The sequence below is a fragment of the Microcaecilia unicolor genome, chromosome 3 (assembly GCF_901765095.1).
Source record: "Microcaecilia unicolor chromosome 3, aMicUni1.1, whole genome shotgun sequence".
NCBI lineage: Eukaryota > Metazoa > Chordata > Amphibia > Gymnophiona > Siphonopidae > Microcaecilia > Microcaecilia unicolor.
The window spans coordinates 530,594,774-530,616,309 of NC_044033.1; positions in this window are offsets into that span (position 1 = coordinate 530,594,774).

Sequence of the window (21,536 nt, forward strand, 5' to 3'; positions counted from 1 at the left end):
CAAAAAGGTCTGTATATTGTGAAGAATAAGGGGCTGGCCTATCCTGGGTAGGCCATTAGGTGGTGCTGTTCCCATAGAAATGGGAGGAAATGCTTATGCTTAGGATGGGTCACTAGAGGGAGCCAGTAGGGGAAGGTCCAGGTGGAGGTCGCTAGGACCTGGGAGCGTCCTGGGTTAGAAACAGGTGGTTGTTATGGGCTGGGTCCTGCCTGGAATTAGGGGGAAGAGCCTAAAGGGGTGTAGAAGCTAATTACCCATTTTATACCTGCCTGAGTTTGAAAAGGAGAAGAGAAAGGAACTGGAGAGCTGTCACCTGAGGAAAGGGGATTCCCTGAAGGTACTGGCTGGGCTCTAGAGAGACTGTTGTGTTAATCTGTTGTATATAGAACTGTGTAAGAAGAAGACCATGGAACTAGCAGCCAGGGGCTGGAGGACAGAAGGCTGTTACCACTGAGCCCAGGTGTCTATGGGGGTGAGGCTCAGTAGGAAGATCTGTGAAAGTGAAGCTTGTGATAATGTTTTAAGCTGGAAGAAGTGTGCCCCAGGGGGCTGGAATAAAGAGCTGAGTGATGAATATGCTGTCTTGGACTTGAGTAATTTGCATATGATCTGCATATTCCCTGGAGCTCACCCTGCGTGAAAAAGGGGCCCAGGATCTTGAGGTTGGAGTGTTCAGGATACTGGGAAGAGACTGGCTGGAGTCCGGCTCGGGAGCCAGAGGCCAGTGCAGTCTCCTGGAGAGCGGGAGGAGAAGCCTCTTCAGAATATTACCTTTCAACTATTTGAACATCTATCCATTTCTCCAGGGTATACATGTTCAGATCCTCAAGATTCTCCTCATACATCTTGCAATGCAAACACCATTCCATTCTGGTTGCTCTTTTTCTGAACCACTTTGTCTTTTTCTGTTCTTAGCCAGGTACGGCCTCCAAAACAGAACACAGTACTTCAAGTGGAGCCTCACTAATGACATGTACAGGGGCATCAACACCTCCTTTCTTCTGCTGGTCAAAGGTTTGGTGTACAGACTCCATGGCCCTGCTTTGACAGCATTTAGGGTTGGGTAGTAGTAGACAAGTAGCTGAAATGACACAGTACAGTTACACCCAACAAATAGTCCAAAGTGTGTTTTGTTAGCTTTTGGGTACAATAATTTAATCAATGGCCATAAAACAAGCTAAACATTAGCTCATCTTCAGGTTGATAAATGACAATTAGCTATGTAATTAAGGGATTCTCACTTAAGGACTCTTTTTTTTCAGTTTTAATGGAAGTTTTCCACAGGAATTTCTTTCAAGAACAAAACAGGGAGAAGAAAAGGCAGGGTGGAGGAGAGGAGGAATCACCATTTTTTTCTGATTAAATATTGGTTTATTTTAGAAAAAGGCGTTACCATTTCTCCACAACTCAACTGTTGCTTTGGTCAGGTTTTGGCTATATTTGCAGTGTGTGTATTTTATTTTATTTCATAATTTTATATCGCACTTTAATAGGAAAGTGGGTTATGATATCATCTCCTAAGTGATCAAAAAGTTTGCCAAGTCTCACTGCAAACTAGACATATACCCCAACAAACTTATAAAATTCCCCCCTCAATTCATATCAGACCTCATGATGCATCTGAATTATATGTTACAAAATGGACTCTTCCCAAAGGAAATATTCTACTCACCCCTATACCAAAGGACTCAAAAAATACAAGTGCCTTAACCAACAATCGCCCAGTGGCATCTATCCCTCTGGTAACCAAACTAATGGAAGGTATGGTTACCAAGCAACTCACTGACTACTTAAATAAATTCTCAATTCTTCATGACTCTCAATCAGGATTTTGGTCTAACCACAGCACCGAAACAGTACTAACTACTCTTCTAACTACATTTAAACAAGCAATTGCAACTGGCAACACTATACTTATAATTTGACATGTCCAGTGCATTTGACATGGTAAGCCATAAAATACTATTAAACTACTACTACTTAACATTTCTGTAGCGCTGTACAGTTTAACAAAGAAGGACATTCCCTGCTCGAAGGAGCTTGCAGTCTAAAGGATGAAATGTCAAGTTGGGGCAGTCAAGATTTCCTGAATAGAGGTGTAGTGGTTAGGTGCTGAAGGCAACATTGAAGAGGTGGGCTTTGAGCAAGGATTTGAAGATGGGCAGGGCGGGGGCCTGGCGTATGGGCTCAGGGAGTTTATTCCAAGCATGGGGTCCAGGCGGAAGATAAGACGTGCAGCCGAGTTCTGAACGGACTGAAGGGGGGATAGATGCCTAAGTGGGAGGCCAGCGAGGAGTAGGTTGCAGTAGTCAAGGTGAGAGGTAATGAGAGAGTGGACGAGAGTTCGGGTGGTGTGCTCAGAGAGAAAAGGGCGAATTTTGCTAATGTTATAGAGGAAGAAGCGACAGGTCTTGGCTATCTGCTGGATATGCGCAGAGAAGGAGAGGGAGGAGTCGAAGATGACTCCGAGGTTGCGGGCAGATGAGACGGGGATGATGAGGGTGTTATCAACAGAGATAGAGAGTGGAGGGAGAGGGGAAGTGGGTTTGGGAGGGAAGACAATAAGCTTGGTCTTGGCCATGTTCAGTTTCAGGTGCCGGTTGGACATCCAGGCAGCAATGTCGGATAAGCAAGCCGATACTTTGGCCTGGGTTTTGGCAATGATGTCTGGTGTGAAGAAATAAAGCTGGGTGTCGTCAGCATAAAGATGATATTGGAAACCATGAGATCAGGGAGCCCAGGGAAGAGGTGTAGATTGAAAAAAAGAATGGGTCCAAGGACAGCTCCCTGAGAAACTCCAACAGAGAGCGGGATGAGGGTGGAGGAAGAACCATGAGAGTGTACTCTGAAGGTACGGTGGAAGAGATAAGAGGAGAACCAGGAGAGGACAGAGCCTCAAATACTATTAAACATCCTAGAATACTTCGGATTTGGTGGTAATGTTCTTAGTTGGTTTAGAGGCTTCCTAACCACAAGAACATACCAAGTGAAATTTAATTTGAATATGTCAGTTCCATGGATACCTGAATGCGGAGTCCCCCAAGGATCTCCACTCTCACCAACCCTCTTCAACCTAATGCTTACATCCCTGGCCAAATCGTTATCCAATCAAGGCCTCAATCCATACATATATGCAGATAATGTCACGATAGACATCCCATTCAAATGTGATTTAAAGGATATCACTAATGACATCAACCACAGCTTCCAAATCATGCATTCATGGGTGGATGCATTTCAATTAAAACTTAATGCAGAAAAAACACACTATCTTATACTCTCATCACAACATAACACTAGCAAATTCACCACTATAACCACACCAAACATTTCCCTTCCCGTTTCAAACACCCTGAAAATTCTTGGAGTTACCATTGATTGAAATCTCACACTTGAAAGCCATGTGAAGAATACAACAAGGTTCCATTCAATGTGGAAACGTAAGAGTTAAATCTTTCTTCCCAAAGGATATTTTTTTGCAACTTGGTACAATCAATGGTGCTAAGTCATCTAGACTACTGCAATGCACTTTATGCTGGCTGTAAAGAGCAAATCATCAAAAAACTTCAACCAACCCAAAACTCAGCAGCTAGACTTATATTTGGAAAAACAAAATACGAAAGTGCCAAACCCCTAAGAGAAAAGCTACACTAGCTTCCACTTAAAGAACGTATTACGTTTAAGGTCTGCACTCTGGTTCATAAAATCATTCACGGAGATGCCCCGGCCTACATGTTAGACCTTATTGACTTGCCACCCAGAAATGCTAAAAGATCAGCACGCACATTCCTGAATCTTCACTTCCCCAACTGTAAAGGACTAAAATACAGATTAACACACGTGTCCTGCTTTTCCTACATGAGCACGCAGCTGTGGAATGCATTGCCACTTAACCTGAGAACAATTTACGACCTAAGTCTTCAGTGATTTATGAAAGTTGATTATCTCTTCAACACGGCCATACCACAGTGATCCATAATAAGAACTGTATTTCATCTCCACTTTCCTGTTGTTTTGAATGGTTTCTTTCTATACCTGATTGCTTAATTCTATTATGTTATCCATGTTCTTTATGTAATACCAATTGTATCTTTTAATCTGGAATGGCGAATGCCATGACGGAACATTGTAAGCCACATTGAGCCTGCAAATAGGTGGGAAAATGTGGGATATAAATGCAACAAATAAATAAAAGAACATTTCATAAAAGCAGAACAAATACAATAGACTCCTTAAAACATCATTCAGATATTTCAGCCTAGAGAGAGACTTTCCAGGGAAAATGCTCAGAAAGATTAAAAATTAACCTTTTATAAATGTTTGCATACAGTGGAGTATGTAAGTACATCAAATACATTTTAAGAAACACTTGAAAACTTACCTTTTTTTTTTTTTTTAGCAAACATCTGCACTTTTTTTCATTTTAGAACAAAGCAAAGGAATTACAGATCATTACTACATGAAATCCACTGAGTAAAATTCAATACCTATGTATATAAAATCCACATTAATGGAGAGAAGAAAACCATATATGACAACGGAAACCAGCAGGAAATCGCTTCACCTAGTTCAGGTCCATATGGTGTTCACTCCAAATTCTTACTATCTCTTAGATTTTGGGGGGGGGGGGGGTTTCAAAAAAAAAAAAAAAAGTCAAGCTGCAGAATCCAAGAAAATCTACCTAGAGTCCTTTAAAAAAAAAAAAAATCCTAATATAAGTACTTTAGCCCTCCACTGTGGAGGCTAAATTACTGTACTACAGTAATCAGTGAATCATGCTTCCTACTTGGGTAGAGTTATGAAGGAAATATGAGATCTACAAATGCATCTGTGACTCACTAGGATTACAAATTTTTCTTTTAATAATGAAACTGCAGATCTACTATTGGTAATCTGTAACCTGTCATTACAATTGTCCATGATACCTGAAGCTTGGAAGGTAGATAAAGTACCAATTTTTTAAAAATAGTTCCAGGGTGATAAGGGTTGCTATAGATCTTTAAACCTGAGATTAGTGCCAGACAAAATTGTACAGACAAAATTACTGAATGCACAAACATGGTTTAATGTGACAGTCAACATGGATTCAGCCAAGGGACATCTTGCCTCGTCAATTTGCTACATCTTTTGAAGGCATGAATAAAGGTGATCCAGTTGATAATCTGTATCTAGATTTCTCCGAGGACAAGCAGAAATAATCTCTTATGGGTGACGTTCAGTCCAGTGCAGACATTACAAAATGCACTATCACTATAAATCTTTGAGGCAGTGCCCCCACCACCTATGCAGGTAGTTTCCAGCCTGATGCGCAAGCGTGGGACCCAGCAGTTTTTTGTTTTCAATGGAGCAGGTGCTTTTTAATCAAACTTTTGCCTTTTTGGTGCTTTCCCTTTTTTTAGAATATTTTTTTTTACCTTTTTCAATAATTTGTACAGTATTCATTTTTCTCTATTTTTTATTTTTCAATTTTTGGCCTGAGGAGCCTCTAAGCCCATCTCATATATCCAGGAAAAACATAAGCCTAGCTGTACTGGGTCAGACCAATGGTTCTTGTAGCCCAGCATCCAATCCAGCCAAGTCCAAAAAAGTCAATACATTTTATGCTGCTTATCCTAGAAATAAGCAGATTTTCCCCAAGTCCATTTTAATAATGGTCTATGGACTTTTCCTTTAGGAAGCCATCTGAACCTTTTTTTTAAACCTTGCTAAGATAACTGCTTTTACTACATTCTCTGGCAATGAATTCCAGAGTTTAATTACCTGCTGAGTGAAGGAAACTTTTCTCTGATTCATTTTAAATGTACTACTTTGTAGCTTCATTGCATGCCCCCTAGTCCTAGTATTTTTGGAAAGAGTAAACAGTCAATTCATGTCTACCCATTCCACTCCACTTATTTTATAGACCTCTATCATATCTCCCCTCAACTGTCTTTTTTTTTTTCTCCAAATTGAAAGAGCCCTAGCTGCTTTTTAGCCTTCCCGCACAGGGAAGTCATTCCATCCCCTTTATCATTTTCGTCGCCCTTCTCTCCACTATATCTGTTTTGAGATACAGTGACCAGAATTGCACACAATAGTTGAGGTATGGTCGCACCATGGAGCAATACAAAGGCATTGTCCTCATTTTTGTTTTCCATTCCTTTCCTAATAATACCTAACATTCTATTTGCTTTCTTAGCCGCCGCCGCCGCCGCACACTGAACAGAGAGTTTCAACGTATCAACAATGGTGCCTAGATCCCTTTCCTGGTCGGTGACTCCTAATGTGGAACCTTGCATTATGTAGCTATAATTCGGGTTCCTCTTTCCCACATGCCTCACTTAACATTTAATGTGAGCAAGTACAATCTGCCATTTAGATGCCCAGCTTCTTATGGTCCTCTTGTAATTTTTCACAATTCTCTTGCGATTTAACAACTTTGAGTAATATTGTCAGCAAGTTTAATTACCTCACTAATTACTCCCATCTCTAGATCATTTATAAATGTTGAAAAGCACTGGTCCCAGCACAGACCCCTGGGGAACCCCACTATCTACCCTACATTGAGAATACTGACCATGTAACCCTACTTTCTATATATATTTTTATGAGGTTTTATTGAAAAACTGCAAATAAACTGTACATACAGTAATTATAGCATTATAAACAGAGAACTCCTACCCTCCATTCTACTACTACTTATTTCTAAAGTGCTACTAGACCTACGCAGCGCTGAAAAATGAATGCTCTGGGAGCATTCTAGCCCTTCCTCTCCCCTCTAGTACAGTGGCATGTATATAATATCTCTAAGCCAGTGTAAGTAGGCCGGGATGTGATCCCTCACGAGGAGTGTGTACTGGTTCTCATCTTCCATTGTTCATAGACTTGCCAAATGTCATAAGTTAGGCATCCATGTCGTAAAGCTGTAAGCTTTGACAGTTGGAAAATAGCATCTAACTTTCACAAGATTTGAGGCAGAGCAGCTTGTTTTCATACTTGTGCAATGACCAGTTTACTAGCCTTGAATAGCAGTGTGGCGAGTTTATGGTCGGTGACAGTAATTGAAGTTGGTTTGTAATGCAGTAAACAGTACTCTGATACTCTACAAGACATACTGGGGAAGACCTACCCACTATGGGCAATTGCTAAAGCCCATTGGGTCTTTACAACTCCACCACACATGGAGGAAGGTCCCCTGCTCTCCACATCCCCTCCCACACGTCCAATGTTCCTGGGAACATTTTCTTAAGTTTCACTGGTGTATAATGCCATCCATAGAACATCTTAAACCCATTTTCAATCAGATTACTGGCAACAGATACTTTGAACAAATATTTAAATGACCTTTCCCATTTTTCACCTGTAAGTGATGTATCGAGCTCATGTTCATATTTACTAGTGTAATGGTGCTGCAGAGATCCAGAAAGCAAGAGAGCTGAATATATGCGTGTAATACTTTCCCTAGTTCTCCACGTGCTTTATGTTAGATAAAATCCCTAATTTGCTTATAGTGAAATCCATCCCTTGGTAATAAGCCATTTTCATCCTTCAGGTCTGTAAAGGGACATATTCCCCTTCCAAATCTGTCCCAGGGTTCGCAAGCCGTTGCAGGCCCACCTCTTATAAACCTGATCCTATAACCCTGGAGCAAAGGAGGGGGCATATTGTATCGTTGTAGAGAGAGAATTCCTGTCTGGAAAGAATTTCCCACACACTTTATGCCATGTTTGTAATGGATAACTGACTACTAAAAGGGATATCCGGGCTAGGTGGAGAAGGTCCTTCCGCTGGAGCCACAGGACTGCCCACACAGGAACAGCACCCAACCAGTGCTTCTCCCAGGGCATCCATTTTTTCATACCGCCCTGCATCCAATCAGCAAAAATATGCAGTTGGACTGCTTTAAAATAGAGCTCAAAATGGACACTCCCATACCCCCCTTAAGTTTGGGCTGATATAACATAGACCTCCATACCCTGGGTGGACGCTTCCTCCATATATAGGCAAAAATTCTCCTATTTAGTCGGTGAAAAAACCATTAAGGTATAGGAAGAGGAAGCGCTATAAATAGGTCAAGCACTTTGCGCAACATGCCTGGATCCTGCTCATCCAAGTGAGTGTTAGGCCCTCCCACCGATCCAGTTCAGCGAACAATTGAGTGAGTTTGGCTGGAAAATGAGCTTGATATAACCCCTTCATTTGGGCTGTCACAGATATTCCCAAGTATTTAATATGTTTTCTTGCCCACTGAAAGGGAAAGTGTTTCTGAAGTTTGTAGGACTGCAAGGGCCTCCAAGCTGAGGTTCAAAATCTCTGATTTAGTCATATTTACTTTAAAACCAGAGACCTGTCCATATCGGGTCAAGATCTGGGAAACCCCAGCCAACAACTCTGCAGGTTCAGTCAGTGTCAACAAAACATCATCAGCAAAAAAAAAACATAATTTTATGCTCTTGTCCCCCTCTGGAGATTCCCTGAATATTAGATGTAGCTCGCACTAACTGCGCCAAAGGCTCTATAGAGATAGCAAATTGCCGCATACCTCAGTGCAGTTCAAAAGGGTCAGTAGAATAGCCATCGATCCGCAAGCTTGCTAAAGGGGCTTTGTATAGCAAACAAATCCATTGCATAAAGCGGTCCCCAATCCCATTTTCTGGAGCTCTGAAAACAAAAAAAGGCCAGTAGACCCTATTAAATGCTTTTCCAGCATCAGTAGACTATAGAATTGCAGGGACTCGATGTTCATGAACCCATTGGATGATATGCAAGAGAGAGTGAATATTGTCAAAAGTTTGCCTACCAGATACAAAACCTGCTTGATCAGCATGAATAAGCCAAGGCAGTACTCTCTGCAGCTGGTGGGCCATTATTTTTGTTAAGATTCTTTAGTCTGTGTCCAGAAGTGATGTCTATATGACCCACACTGAGTCGGGTCCTTTCCTAGTTTTAATAACACTGTACTAGCTGCCAGGCGCCATGTATATGAAAGCTCTTGAACTCCAGCAATCGCTTGAAAGACCCTGAGTAGTATTGGCGCTAGATATACACTGAGGCATATTTTCAAAGCACTTTGGGAGGCTAAGTTCCATAGGTTTCTATGGAACTTTGGGAGGCTAAGTGCTTTGAAAATGAGCCTGATATAGTAGATGACGGCAGAAAAAAAGACCTGCATGGTCCATCTAGTCTGCCCAAGATAAACTCATATGTGTATACCTTACCTTGAATTTGTACCTGTCCTTTTCAGGGCACAGACCATATAAGTCTGCCCAGCAGTATTTCCCGCCTCCCAACCACCAGTCCCGTCTCCCATCACCGGCTCTGGTACAGACCGTATAAGTCTGCCCTCCCCTATCCTAGCCTCCCAACCACCAACCCCTCTTCCCCCCACCTGCTCCGCCACCCAATTTCAGCGAAGCTCCTGAGGATCCATTCCTTCGGCACAGGATTCCTTTATGCTTATCCCACGCATGTTTGAATTCCGTTACCGTTTTCATCTCCACCACCTCCCGCGGGAGGGCATTCCAAGCATCCACCACCTTCTCCATGAAAAAATACTTCCTGACATCTTTTTTGAGTCTGCCCCCCTTCAATCTCATTTCATGTCCTCTCGTTCTACCGCCTTCCCATCTCCGGAAAATATTTTTTTTGTGGATTAATACCTTTCAAGTATTTGAACGTCTGTATCATATCATATGTGCCATATATCTTATAGAATTTGTTAGAATCCGTCTAGCCCCAGTGTCTTATTACGGGGTAGGTCCTTGATAGCACAAAGTACTTCATCTAATTCCATAGGTTTGGATAACTGCTCAGCCTCCCCTGCTGTCAAAGTAGGAATAGACACAGAGGTCAGGAAGGCCTCTATCTCAGATTCCAGAGGAGAGTGCGCCGGGGTGTATAAAGTTTCATAACATTGAAAAAATTGTGCATGGGTCATAGTTGCCCCATCCTCCCCTTGAACAGAAAAATGTAATTACGCCGAGTGTTGTGGCCAATATGTTGAAATAGTTTGCTCAGTATGCTGCAGGAGTTATAAAAGTAAACAATGTTGGGAATTACTGATAAAGGACTAGACAAAGAACGTAATGCATTTGTATCACACCTTAGTGTTTTGTTTTTACTTAACTGCAAGAATCAAATATAACTGAGTAAAAGTACTAACACTTGGTGAAATGATTACTAACAGTAACAAATGTTTCCTGTACTACTTTGTAAGTTAAGTGGTAACTTAAGTACAGCTTAGTTATTATACAGTACTGTTCCAGTTTATGTCTTTTGAGATACAGTAACCAGAATTGCACAGGGTACTGGTTAGGACTCTTTAGCTTGGAGAAGAAACAGCTGGGGTGAGGGGGTGATATGATTGGTCTATAAAAACCCTAATGGAGGTACAGGTAAGTGCAAATTGTTTGTTTAATCTTTCAAAGGAACAGACTGGAGGATACCCTATGAAGTTACATTAGTAACATATTTAAAGCAAATGGGAGAGAAACATTTTCTCAACGTCTAGTTAAGCTCGAACTCATTGCCTGAGCCAGTCCTAAAAGCAGTTAATGCATCTGGCTTTAAACAAAAAAAAAGTTTGGACAAGTTCCTGGAGGAAAAGGCCATAAGATGTTAAGGTATACCTGGAGCAATCTTGTACTCTGTATTTTATGATTTAGCTTAGCCATTATTGGAATCAAGACACATAGAAACATGATGGCAGAAAAGGCCAGATTGCTCATCCTAGCTTGCTGGACCTTTGGTGTGACACAGTATGGCAACTCTCAGCTAACGTATGGCTTACAAAATGACATCTTTCACAGCAAACATAGCATTAGTATTCCCACACTTCCCATGTAGTATGTATTCTTATATATTCATAGCAACAATGTCCCCCTCCCTTCTCTCAGTTAAGCTTCATGCCCTGGCACAAAATCCTTCTGCTCTGCCTCTTGCCTGAGGTTTTTCTCTCCATATTGTATGTTTCTGGGCCTTCTGTTGGGGGGGGGGGGGGGGGAGGTTGGAGATCTCTTTCAGTTGGCTGGTGTTCAGGAGCCTTATACAGGCTTTGTGACCAGGGGTAATCTTTTTTTTTGTGTGTCATTGGCTATAGCCAGGTCTTAAAGTAGCTACAATGCTCCAGCAAGGCACTGCATCTAAACACTGGACCAAAATAGCCCTACCCTACCTTACCATAGTCTTAGCAGCCATTGTGCAGGGTTGAGCAGAGTACTGGCTTATCAGATATGACCTCCTGCCACATGGCAGCTGTTTACTTGCAGAGATAACTGGACTGTATGTTGATAAGACCAAATTCAGAGCTTAATTTCAGAATCCCTTGTCCTTAACTATCCTTTGTATGCTAACCAAACACCTGTGTCCATCCAAGCTCTGTCATAACTGAAGAAATATTTTTATCGTTCAATAAATGGTATCTGCCACATCAGGGAATAGCTGAAGCTTCTGCCCACAGAACATGGTGGTTGGTTTTTAAGTTCTGAAGGTGGCAAAGAATGTGGCCAACTGTTGAACAAAACCAGAAAGATGCTAGGCTGTCTAAAGGAGTATAACCAGCAAAAGGGAGAAGGTGGTGGGCCCCTACTTTGCAACAGTGTGTTCAAGGTTATAGAGATCTGAATCAAGTTTACAGGAAAGAACAATAATTTTTATTTATTTGGATTTTGCTCCCACCTTTTTCAGTAGTAGCTGAAGGTGAGTTACATTCAGGTACTCTGGATATTTCTCTGTCCCAGGAGGGCTCACAATCTAAGTTTGTACCTGAGGCAATGGAGGGTTAAGTGACTTGCCCAAGATCACAAGGAGCAGCAGTGGGATTTGAGCCGGCCACCTCTGGATTGCAAGACTGGTGCTCTAACCTCTAGGCCACTCCTCCACTTTACTATAGCATCTGTGCTAGAGCAAGGGGTCTGAAGACTTGCATGCACTTACCTCCATTGTATGAAAATCTCTCTCATTCCTGCTAATTGTGGGTATCCTAAAAACCTGCCTGGCTGGATTTAGCCTGAGCTTGGGTTGAGAACTGCCCTATAGGAACAAGCAAGTTTCTTTTGAAGATGAGGAAGCTGTGGATTGAGAGGATATGAAACTACATCGAGGAAATAGCTTTTTTAGAGAAAGGATGGTGAATGCTTGGAATGCCCTCTGCGTGGGTGGAGATGGTGTAGACAAAACAGTCATTCAAGTCAAAAAGGTGTGGGATAAACAGAGGCTCCCTATAATAGCAAAAGGATGGAATCAAATCCTAATGAATAAATACATTTAAAAATGTTGCTTTTTTTTTTTTTATATGACAGAAGGCTGTAACCTGGATGGTGCAGCAGGTATAACACTAGCTACCTTACTGGGAAGACGAGAAGGACCATTGTTTACTATGGTGTTTTGTTTAAATAATGAGACTGGGACAGCAGCCTTAGCAGTAAATATTATAAATGTGTTTGATAGAACAGTATTCAGTCCCTACACAAAAACTGCTTGAATATTTTCACCTCTCTGATTCTGAATATTTATCTCAGTGCAGTTGGTGCTTATCGTTGTGTGGGAGATAAGCCCATCTCTGTACTGCCTCTAGTTTGCTTCATGAGATGTATGCTGTTGACAAAACCCCCCACTGTTAAGTTTCGTCACAATAGAGTAGTTCTGTGCACCCTCATTTCCTTCCTAAGGTAGTGTCCGATTTCCATCTTAGTTCTAGCAACATTTTTCCTGAAACCACTTGCCCATCCTGCATCCCTTAGCTTGCAAGTGAGCCTTAGCCTTCTAGTTGAAGCAGACTAAAGCCCATAGACAGTCCACCCAGCTTTTTGTTTCTTTTGACCCAAACAGAATGAGAGTAGTCCATCGGCAAACTACAGTTTCTAATTGGCTAGCAGATTGCATTTCCTTTACTTATGCCAAGGCTGGGCTAACGCTAGAGGTTCGTGTTAAGGCTTATAATGCCAGAGCCATATTAACAGCGTTAGCCTACTTTGAGTTCAGGCTCCATAGAGGAAACCTGCAAAGTAGCAACATGGACTTCTGTCTGCACATCCACATCTCATTACTGCCTTGAGCAGAATACCAGCCGCGACAGCCAGTTTGGTCAGACAGTTCTGTAGAATTTGGCGACCAGAATCCAATTCTACGCGTTTAGGACCAGTTCTGTGTCAGGCTACTCCACAACTAGAATGTATATTGCTTTCAGGTTGCTTGACTTCAAGGCCTTGACGTTTCAAGTTTCAATCACCTACAAATGCACTCAGTCTGCAGCCCCTCATTACCTCTCTACCCTCATCTCCCCTTGCGTTCTGGCCCGAAGCCTCCGCTCACAGGACAAATCCCTCCTCTCAGTACCCTTCTCCACCACTGCCAACTCTAGGCTCCGCCCATTCTGCCTCACCTCAACCTATGCGTGGAATCAACTTCCTGAGCCCCTATGCCAAGCCCCCTCTCTACCCATCTTCAAATCCTTGCTCAAAGCCCACCTCTTCAATGTTGCCTTCGGCACCTAACCTTTATACCTTTCAGGAAATCTAGACTGCTCCAATTTGACTGCCCCTATTTGACTGACTGTACATTTGTCCATTAGATTGTAAGCTCTTTGAGTAGGGACTGTCCTTCTATGTTAAATTGTACAGCGCTGTGTAACCCTAGTAGCGCTTTAGGAATGTTAAATAGTAGTAGTAGTAGTAAGTCCCTCTAGTTCTAGCATTGTTTTCGGTGAGCCAGGTAGCTAAAGATCCCAACTGTGAGAACAGAACTGGTCTGCTTGGCCTTGGAAAAAGCAGTTACTTGTAGCAGGTGTTCTGTGAGTATTGCAAGCCAAGTATTCTCACAAACCCTACTACTACTACTACTTAACATTTCTAGAGTGCTACTAGGGTTATGCAGCGCTGTACAAATTAACAAGGAAGGTCGGTCCCTGCTCAAAGGAGGTTACAATCTAAAGGATGAAATGTCAAGTTGGGGCAGTCTACATTTCCTGAGTAGAGGTGTAGTGGTTAGGTGCCAAAAGTGACAAACCCTCCCACCTCCCTTGGAGTTGATTTCTTTAGCTATATTACACGACTGAGGGACCTGTAGTCGCATGTCAGGCAGGAAAGCACAAGCACATATGCAGTGGGACACTGCTATAACATTCTACAGTCTTCTTGTTAGCAGGGCCGGTCAAACCCAGTAAGTGAGGTAAGCACCGCAGGGGGGCGGCTGCCTTCAAGGGCGCCACTGAGGCGCTGCACCGCCATACTGCACCGCCCTTGGGGGTTTAAATCTTTTATTTACCTCTGTCCCAGCGGCCGCATCATTTCAAAGCCCTGCCTGTCTCTAGCCTTCCCTCCCTTTGTGAGTTCGTTCCCACAGAGTCCCGCCTTCTGATGTCATTTCCTCGAGGGCAGGACTCTGAGGGAACGAACTCACGAAGGGAGGGAAGGCTAGAGACAGGCAGGGCTTTGAAATGATGCGGCCGCTGGGACGGAGGTAAATTAAAAAAAGACTTAAACCAAGCAGGGTGGCAAGAAGAAAAAGGGGGATGTTGGGGGGAGAAGAGGGTGGGCAGGTGGCCATAAATGGGAGGGAGATGGGGGCGAAGAAGAATCACTGGACAGGGGCAGGGTGAGAGAAAAGAGAAAGGAGAAGCTGGGGGGCGCCAACTGATAGTCTGCAGGGGGGCGCCAGAGACCCTAGGACTGGCCCTGCTTGTTAGTGTCTGTACTGGGCTCCTTTGGATGATGTCACCCAACTGTGAGAATACTTGGCCTGCTGTCCCCGGAGTCCATCTGCTACAGGTGAATAACAACTTTACCACACTATGCCATAGTTCATGAGTCGGTGCTTAATAAAGCAAAGTCCAGCAAATCCTCTCCTGTGCTGCTTTTTTTTTTTTTTTATGGATTTCTTTATTTAAGCAGGTGTTACATTACAAGATTAGATACAAAATACAATTATGTATATACATAAATCAAAAGAAGCCCCTTGATGGGCTTTTGTCCAAAAGATTACATTAATGTGGTTACCGCCAGCTTTTCTTAAAAGGACCCCACCCCATGCCTTCACTTGCTGCTGTAGTAGATTTTCACACAGATATAAAGATCCACCTTCCTAATAACTTCACAATGCAAAATTATCATGAAATGTGCCCCACTGATTGTCCGAGTGGGGATACTAGTACGAAGCAACTTAGTCCATAGCTACTTTTGAGATGCTACAGCAGACTTATTCAGGCGTGATTGGGACTAGAGCTCAAATTGTGCCAGGTGTTGTACCCTACCCAGCCACTGGTACTGGAAGACTGGAGGGGGGCCAATGTAATGCCAGTTTTTAAAAAGGGTTCCAGAGGTGATCTGGGAAATTATAAAGCGGTGAGTCTGAGGTCAGTGCCATGCAAAATGATAGAGACTATTATGAAGAACACAATTACAGAGCATATTCAAAAGCATGGATTAACGAGACAAAGCCAACATGGATTTAGTGAAGGGAAATCTTGCCTCACCAGTCTATTACATTTCTTTGAAGGGGTGAAGAAACATGGATAAAGGCAAACTGGTTGATATTGTGTAAAAACTTAGAGTGAGGAACTGGAATCCCAGGTCCCAAATATTGCAGTACAACATGGTCTAAAGTATATTAACAATGGTATTAACTGGTGTGGAATACTTGATCAGAACCCTAAATAAGGACTGAAATCCATCTACCTAACATAACAAACATTTATTTATTTTTTTATTTATTGCATTTGTATCCCACATTATCCCACCTCTTTGCAGGCTCAATGTGGCTTACAATTCATCATGGATATTAATAAAGTTAGTTATGTAGAACTCACACCATTCAAATGAGGTCTGCTCAATAATACAAGAATTGTTTCTATTACCAGTTCAGCACTGGCACTAAGTATGGCCCCGTCATTGTGTTTTCTGTTTCTGTCCTCTCCCCGTGGACCCTGTCTCCGTCCCTGTCACAGGGTTATTCAAGTATAAAAAGGAACAATATGCTGTGCAACTTGTTTATAAATCACAAATAGAAAACAATAATAAAAATTAGCATAGTAACATAGTAAATTACGGCAGATAAAGACCTGTACGGTCCATCCAGTCTGCCCAACAAGATAAACTCATTTTACATGGTATGTGATACTTTATACCCGAGTTTGATTTGTCCCTGCCTTTCTCAGGGCACAGACCGTAGAAGTCTGCCCAGCACTGTTCTTGTACTAAAAGTTCTGAAGATTCTGGAATCCCAAAGAGTTACAAGATTCCGGAATCCCAATTAGTAGCAACATTCCATGTAGAACCCCAAAGAATAGCAAGATTCTGGAACCCTACAGAATTACAAGATTCCGGAATCCCAATTAGTAGCAACATTCCATGAAGAACCCCAGAGAGTAACATAGTAAATGACGGCAGATAAAGACCTGTACGGTCCATCCAGTCTGCCCAACAAGATAAATTCATTTTACATGGTATGTGATACTTTATACCCGAGTTTGATTTGTCCTTGCCTTTCTCAGGGCACAGACCGTAGAAGTCTGCCCAGCACTGTTCTTGTACTAAAAGTTCTGAAGATTCTGGAATCCCAAAGAGTTACAAGATTCCGGAATCCCAATTAGTAGCAACATTCCATGTAGAACCCCAAAGAATAGCAAGATTCTGGAACCCTACAGAATTACAAGATTCCGGAATCCCAATTAGTAGCAACATTCCATGAAGAACCCCAGAGAGTAACATAGTAAATGACGGCAGATAAAGACCTGTACGGTCCATCCAGTCTGCCCAACAAGATAAACTCATTTTACATGGTATGTGATACTTTATACCTGAGTTTGATTTGTCCTTGCCTTTCTCAGGGCACAGACCGTAGAAGTCTGCCCAGCACTGTTCTTGTACTAAAAGTTCTGAAGATTCTGGAATCCTAAAGAGTTACAAGATTCCGGAATCCCAATTAGCAGCAACGTTCCATGTAGAATCCCAAAGAGTAACATAGTAACATAGTAAATGACGGCAGATAAAGACCTGAACGATCCATCCAGTCTGCCCAACAAGATAAACTCATTTTACATGGTATGTGATACTTTATACCTGAGTTTGATTTGTCCTTGCCTTTCTCAGGGCACAGACCGTAGAAGTCTGCCCAGCACTGTACTTGTACTAAAAGTTCTGAAGATTCTGGAATCCTAAAGAGTTACAAGATTCCGGAATCCCAATTAGCAGCAACATTCCATGTAGAATCCCAAAGAGTAACATAGTAACATAGTAAATGACGGCAGATAAAGACCTGAACGATCCATCCAGTCTGCCCAACAAGATAAACTAATTTTACATGGTATGTGATACTTTATACCTGAGTTTGATTTGTCCTTGCCTTTCTCAGGGCACAGACCATAGAAGTCTGCCCAGTACTGTTCTTGTACTAAGTTATGAAGCTAACATCGAAACCTCTTAACATTTACACTCCAGACCATCCCTATTCAGTCACGATCAGGGCATAGACCGTAGAAGTCTGCCCAGCTCCCGTTTTGTTTCCAATTACCGGCGTCGCCACCCAATCTCCGCTAAGATTCCATGGAACCATTCCTTCTAAACAGGATTCCTTTGTGTTTATCCCACACGTTTGAATTCCATTACCATTTTCATCTCCACCACCTCCCACGGGAGGACATTCCTCATATCCACCACCCTCTCCTTGAAAAATTACTTCCTGACATTAGTCCTGTCTGCCCCCCTTCAATCTCAATTAATATCGTCTAGTTCTACTGCCTTCCCGTCTGCGGAAAAGGTTCATTTGCGGAGGCACTGGGATACATGACAGATCAGGGCCGGTCTTAAGGCGAGGCGACCGCATAGGGCCTTGCGGTCAAGGGGGCCCTGCACAACACGCCTCCTTCCCGCCCTTGGCTCGACCGGCAGCCCTCCTCCGCTCCGTCCCCCCCCCCACGCAAGAGTGTTGAACCTGTCCTTTTTCTTTCAGTAGCATGAGCGACGTGAAGACACTGCTTAAAGTTCTCCCTTTCCTCTTCACACAGTGTCCGTCCCACCTTTACGATGACGTATTTCCTGTTTCCGCAAAGGCGGGATGGACACTGTGTGAAGACAGGGAAGGGAGAACTTGAAGCTGGCGAGCTTGGTGGCGCAGCTCTCTCGATCAGGTGTTCCCGGCAGCCTCTTGCTGCTACTGCTGCTGTTGCCTGTGTTGCGGGCTCCTGTTCCTGCCATGCCACAGGTTTGCGGGAAGACCTCGCTGGATCCCGAGACTCATGGTGAGGACAGAGAGACCCTTCTTCAGGATCGCGTGAGTTCCCGCCAGGCGCATCGCAGGTATTCTGGTGAGATCTGGCCTGATACATGGGGAGGGGGCTGCAGGGGGAGAGATGCACACGGAGGAGCGATACCAGTGGAGATGAGGAGTGCGATTCTCCTAGAGGACGGATGGGAGTTGGGTACACGCAGAGGACTGATATGAATTGGGTGCACGCAGAGGACTGATGGGAAGTGGGGTGCACAGGGGTTGGAAGTGGGGTTCATGCAGAGGACTGATGTGAGTGGGGTACATACAGAAAACTGATGTGAGTGGGTGCATGCATATGACTGATATGCCCTCCCGTGGGAGGTGGTGGAAATGAAAACGGTAACAGAATTCAAACACGCGTGGGATAAACATAAAGGAATCCTGTTCAGAAGGAATGGATCCTAAGGAGCTTAGCCGAGATTGGGTGGCAGAGCCGGTGGCGGGAGGCGGGGATAGTGCTGGGCAGACTTACACGGTCTGTGCCCTGAAAAGGACAGGTACAAATCAAGGTAAAGTATACACAAAAAGTAGCACATATGAGTTTATCTTGTTGGGCAGACTGGATGGACCATGCAGGTCTTTTTCTGCTTTCATTTACTATGTTACTATGTATATGAATGAATGGGGTGCATGGAGGGTGCATGCAGAGGACTGATGTCAGTGGGGTGCATGAGGGTGGAAGTGGGGTGCATACAGAGGACTGACGTCAGAAGGGTACATTGGAGGGTGGGGAGAAGAGTGCATGCAGAGGACTTATGTGAATGGATGGAGTGCATGTGGGGTACTGCTGCATGCTGAGTCTGACTTCTTGAGGTAACTTTATCTGTTGTGTCACGTGTTTTTCATGTGTGATCAAGATGCAGTATTCTGCCAGTGTGTAGTATTTGCAGCCCTTTTTGTTTTGTTTTTTTTTTGTTTCACTAGGTTGTGTACTGGTGTTTTAGAGCCAGGTGTAATTATAGTGCTGCCTTTCCACGCATAAGGTTGTAGCTCGTCCTGTCCTTGGAATTAGTGCTGTTATGGTTTGCTAAGGTTATGAGTGTGTTTTTGCACAAGTTTGTGTATAGTGTTTTGCAGTGGAGAGATTGTGTATTGGCCTTACTGAGGTGGCACCAAAACATCAGAAAGGGTGTAGAGCCTAAATCATGACACACTACCTCTTGAATGATCTACATATAGTTGTTAATAAAAGGAGCTCATTGTGAACACTATCCACCCTAAAAGGGTGTTTTGTGGCTCTACATGAGAATTGTGATATTATGATCCCTTGTTTCATATTGTTGACGGTCTGCATTTTCCGTATGGGCGGTATATTGGTGTATTAGGGTCTGCCCAGTGTAATATTTATGGTACAGTAAGGTTCTGAGTGTGTTTTTGCACAAATTTGTGCATAGTGTTTTGCAGTTGAGCGATTGTGGTTAGTAAATGCTTTGAGCAACCACTTTATTCTTTGACATATGATACATATCGAATATCTAAATTTAATTAAAGGTATGAATTGTCAATGGGGTGGAGCTAGGGTGGGGTGGAGCTAGGTGCGGCGGGGCTAGGATGGGGCCCCACCAAATTGGTCTGCACAGGGCCCCGCACTTGCTAAGACCGGTCCTGTGACAGACCTTATCGACCTGCCAACCAGAAACATCACAAAATATGCATGATCATACCTAAACCTCCACTACCCAAGCAGCAAAGGTCTCGAATACAAATCCACCTATGCATCCAGCTTTTCCTATATTAAACAGAATAGGCCCCAGCACCGACCCCTGAGGAACGCCACTGCTCACCTTCCTTTCCTCTAAGCGGATTCCATTTACCACCACCCTCTGCCACCCGTCGGTCAACCAGTTTCTTATCCAGTTCACCGCTTTCGGTCTTAAGTTCAACCCTTTCAGTTTATTCACGAGTCTTCTATGGGGGACCATATTAAAGGCTTTGCTGAAGTCCAAGTGGATTACATCTAGCGCACATCCTTCATCCAGTTCTTTGGACACCCAGTCAAAGAAGTCAATAAGATTCGTTTGGAAGGATTTCCTTTTGTAAAGCCATGTTGCCTCGGGTCCTGTAACCCATCGATTTCTAGAAAGTTAACTATCCTTTCTTTCAGCAGCGACTCCATTATTTTTCCTACCACCGAAGTGAGACTTACCGGTCTGTAGTTTCCCACTTCTTCCTTGTCTCCACTTTTGTGAAGAGGGACCAAATCCGCTCATCACCAATCTTGCGGAACCTCTCCCGTCTCTAAAGATCTATTAACTTGTCTTCTTAGAAGATGTTCTGGTAGCAGGAATGTACATGATCCCTCATACAAATTTTCCTAGTTGTGGCGCAGTGATGGTGCAGGGAGGAGGGTTTTAGATTTGTTAGGAACTGGGCAACATTCTGGGGAAGGGGGAGCCTATTCCAAAAGGATGGGCTCCACCTTAACCAGGGTCAGACCAGGCTGCTCGGCATTTGAAGAGATAGAGCAGCTTTTAAACTAGAAACTGGGGGAAGGCCGACAGTCACTCAAAAGCGCATGGTTCGGAGTATGGTATCTTTCAAAGATATCACCAAAACAGGGAAGACAGGGTATCCTGATAGTGAGGTTGCAAAAGAGACCGTAGTAGATTATGGAACTTTGTAAGGCTAAGTGCTTTGAAAATGTTAATATGTGGCCTGGCTTCAGACTTACCACTGGAATAGTGGTGGGCTAAGCTATACAGGCAAAAGCAACTGAATAGTACTGACTAGGCCAAATAACAAGCTAATAATGTCATATTTGAGAATCTGCAAAAAGCAGGTTTGAACAATGGGTCTTAACACAACCAGGTACAACTTTCTAATTGAATATAGCACCTATAATGAAATAAAAATGGGCAAAAGGAATAAAATGAGGTTTTTAAAGTGGGACTTATTTTCCATCAGATGGCACTGAGATCATAACATGTTATGAAAGGTATTACTAAAGAAAGATGTGAAACTGGTATCTTAACAGAAAGATATTTTGGTAAACGACAAAAACTAAATGTTCCAAAAACATGTTGACTTTAACGGATATGGGGCAATCTCTTGAAATAGTCACTGTCTAGATCTCATCTTCTCCTCCAACTGTTCACCCTCTAGTTTCCTTGCCTCCGATCTTCCCCTCTCTGATCACCATCTTATAACTTTCACACTTAAATCTCCTCCCTCCCAGTCCCGTCCTATCCTATCTAATTTATCTAGGAATCTTCACGACATTGACCCTTCATCTCTATCCTCCCATGTTTCAAACCTCCTCTCTACTGTGGCACCATCCACGTCTGTCAACGAGGCTG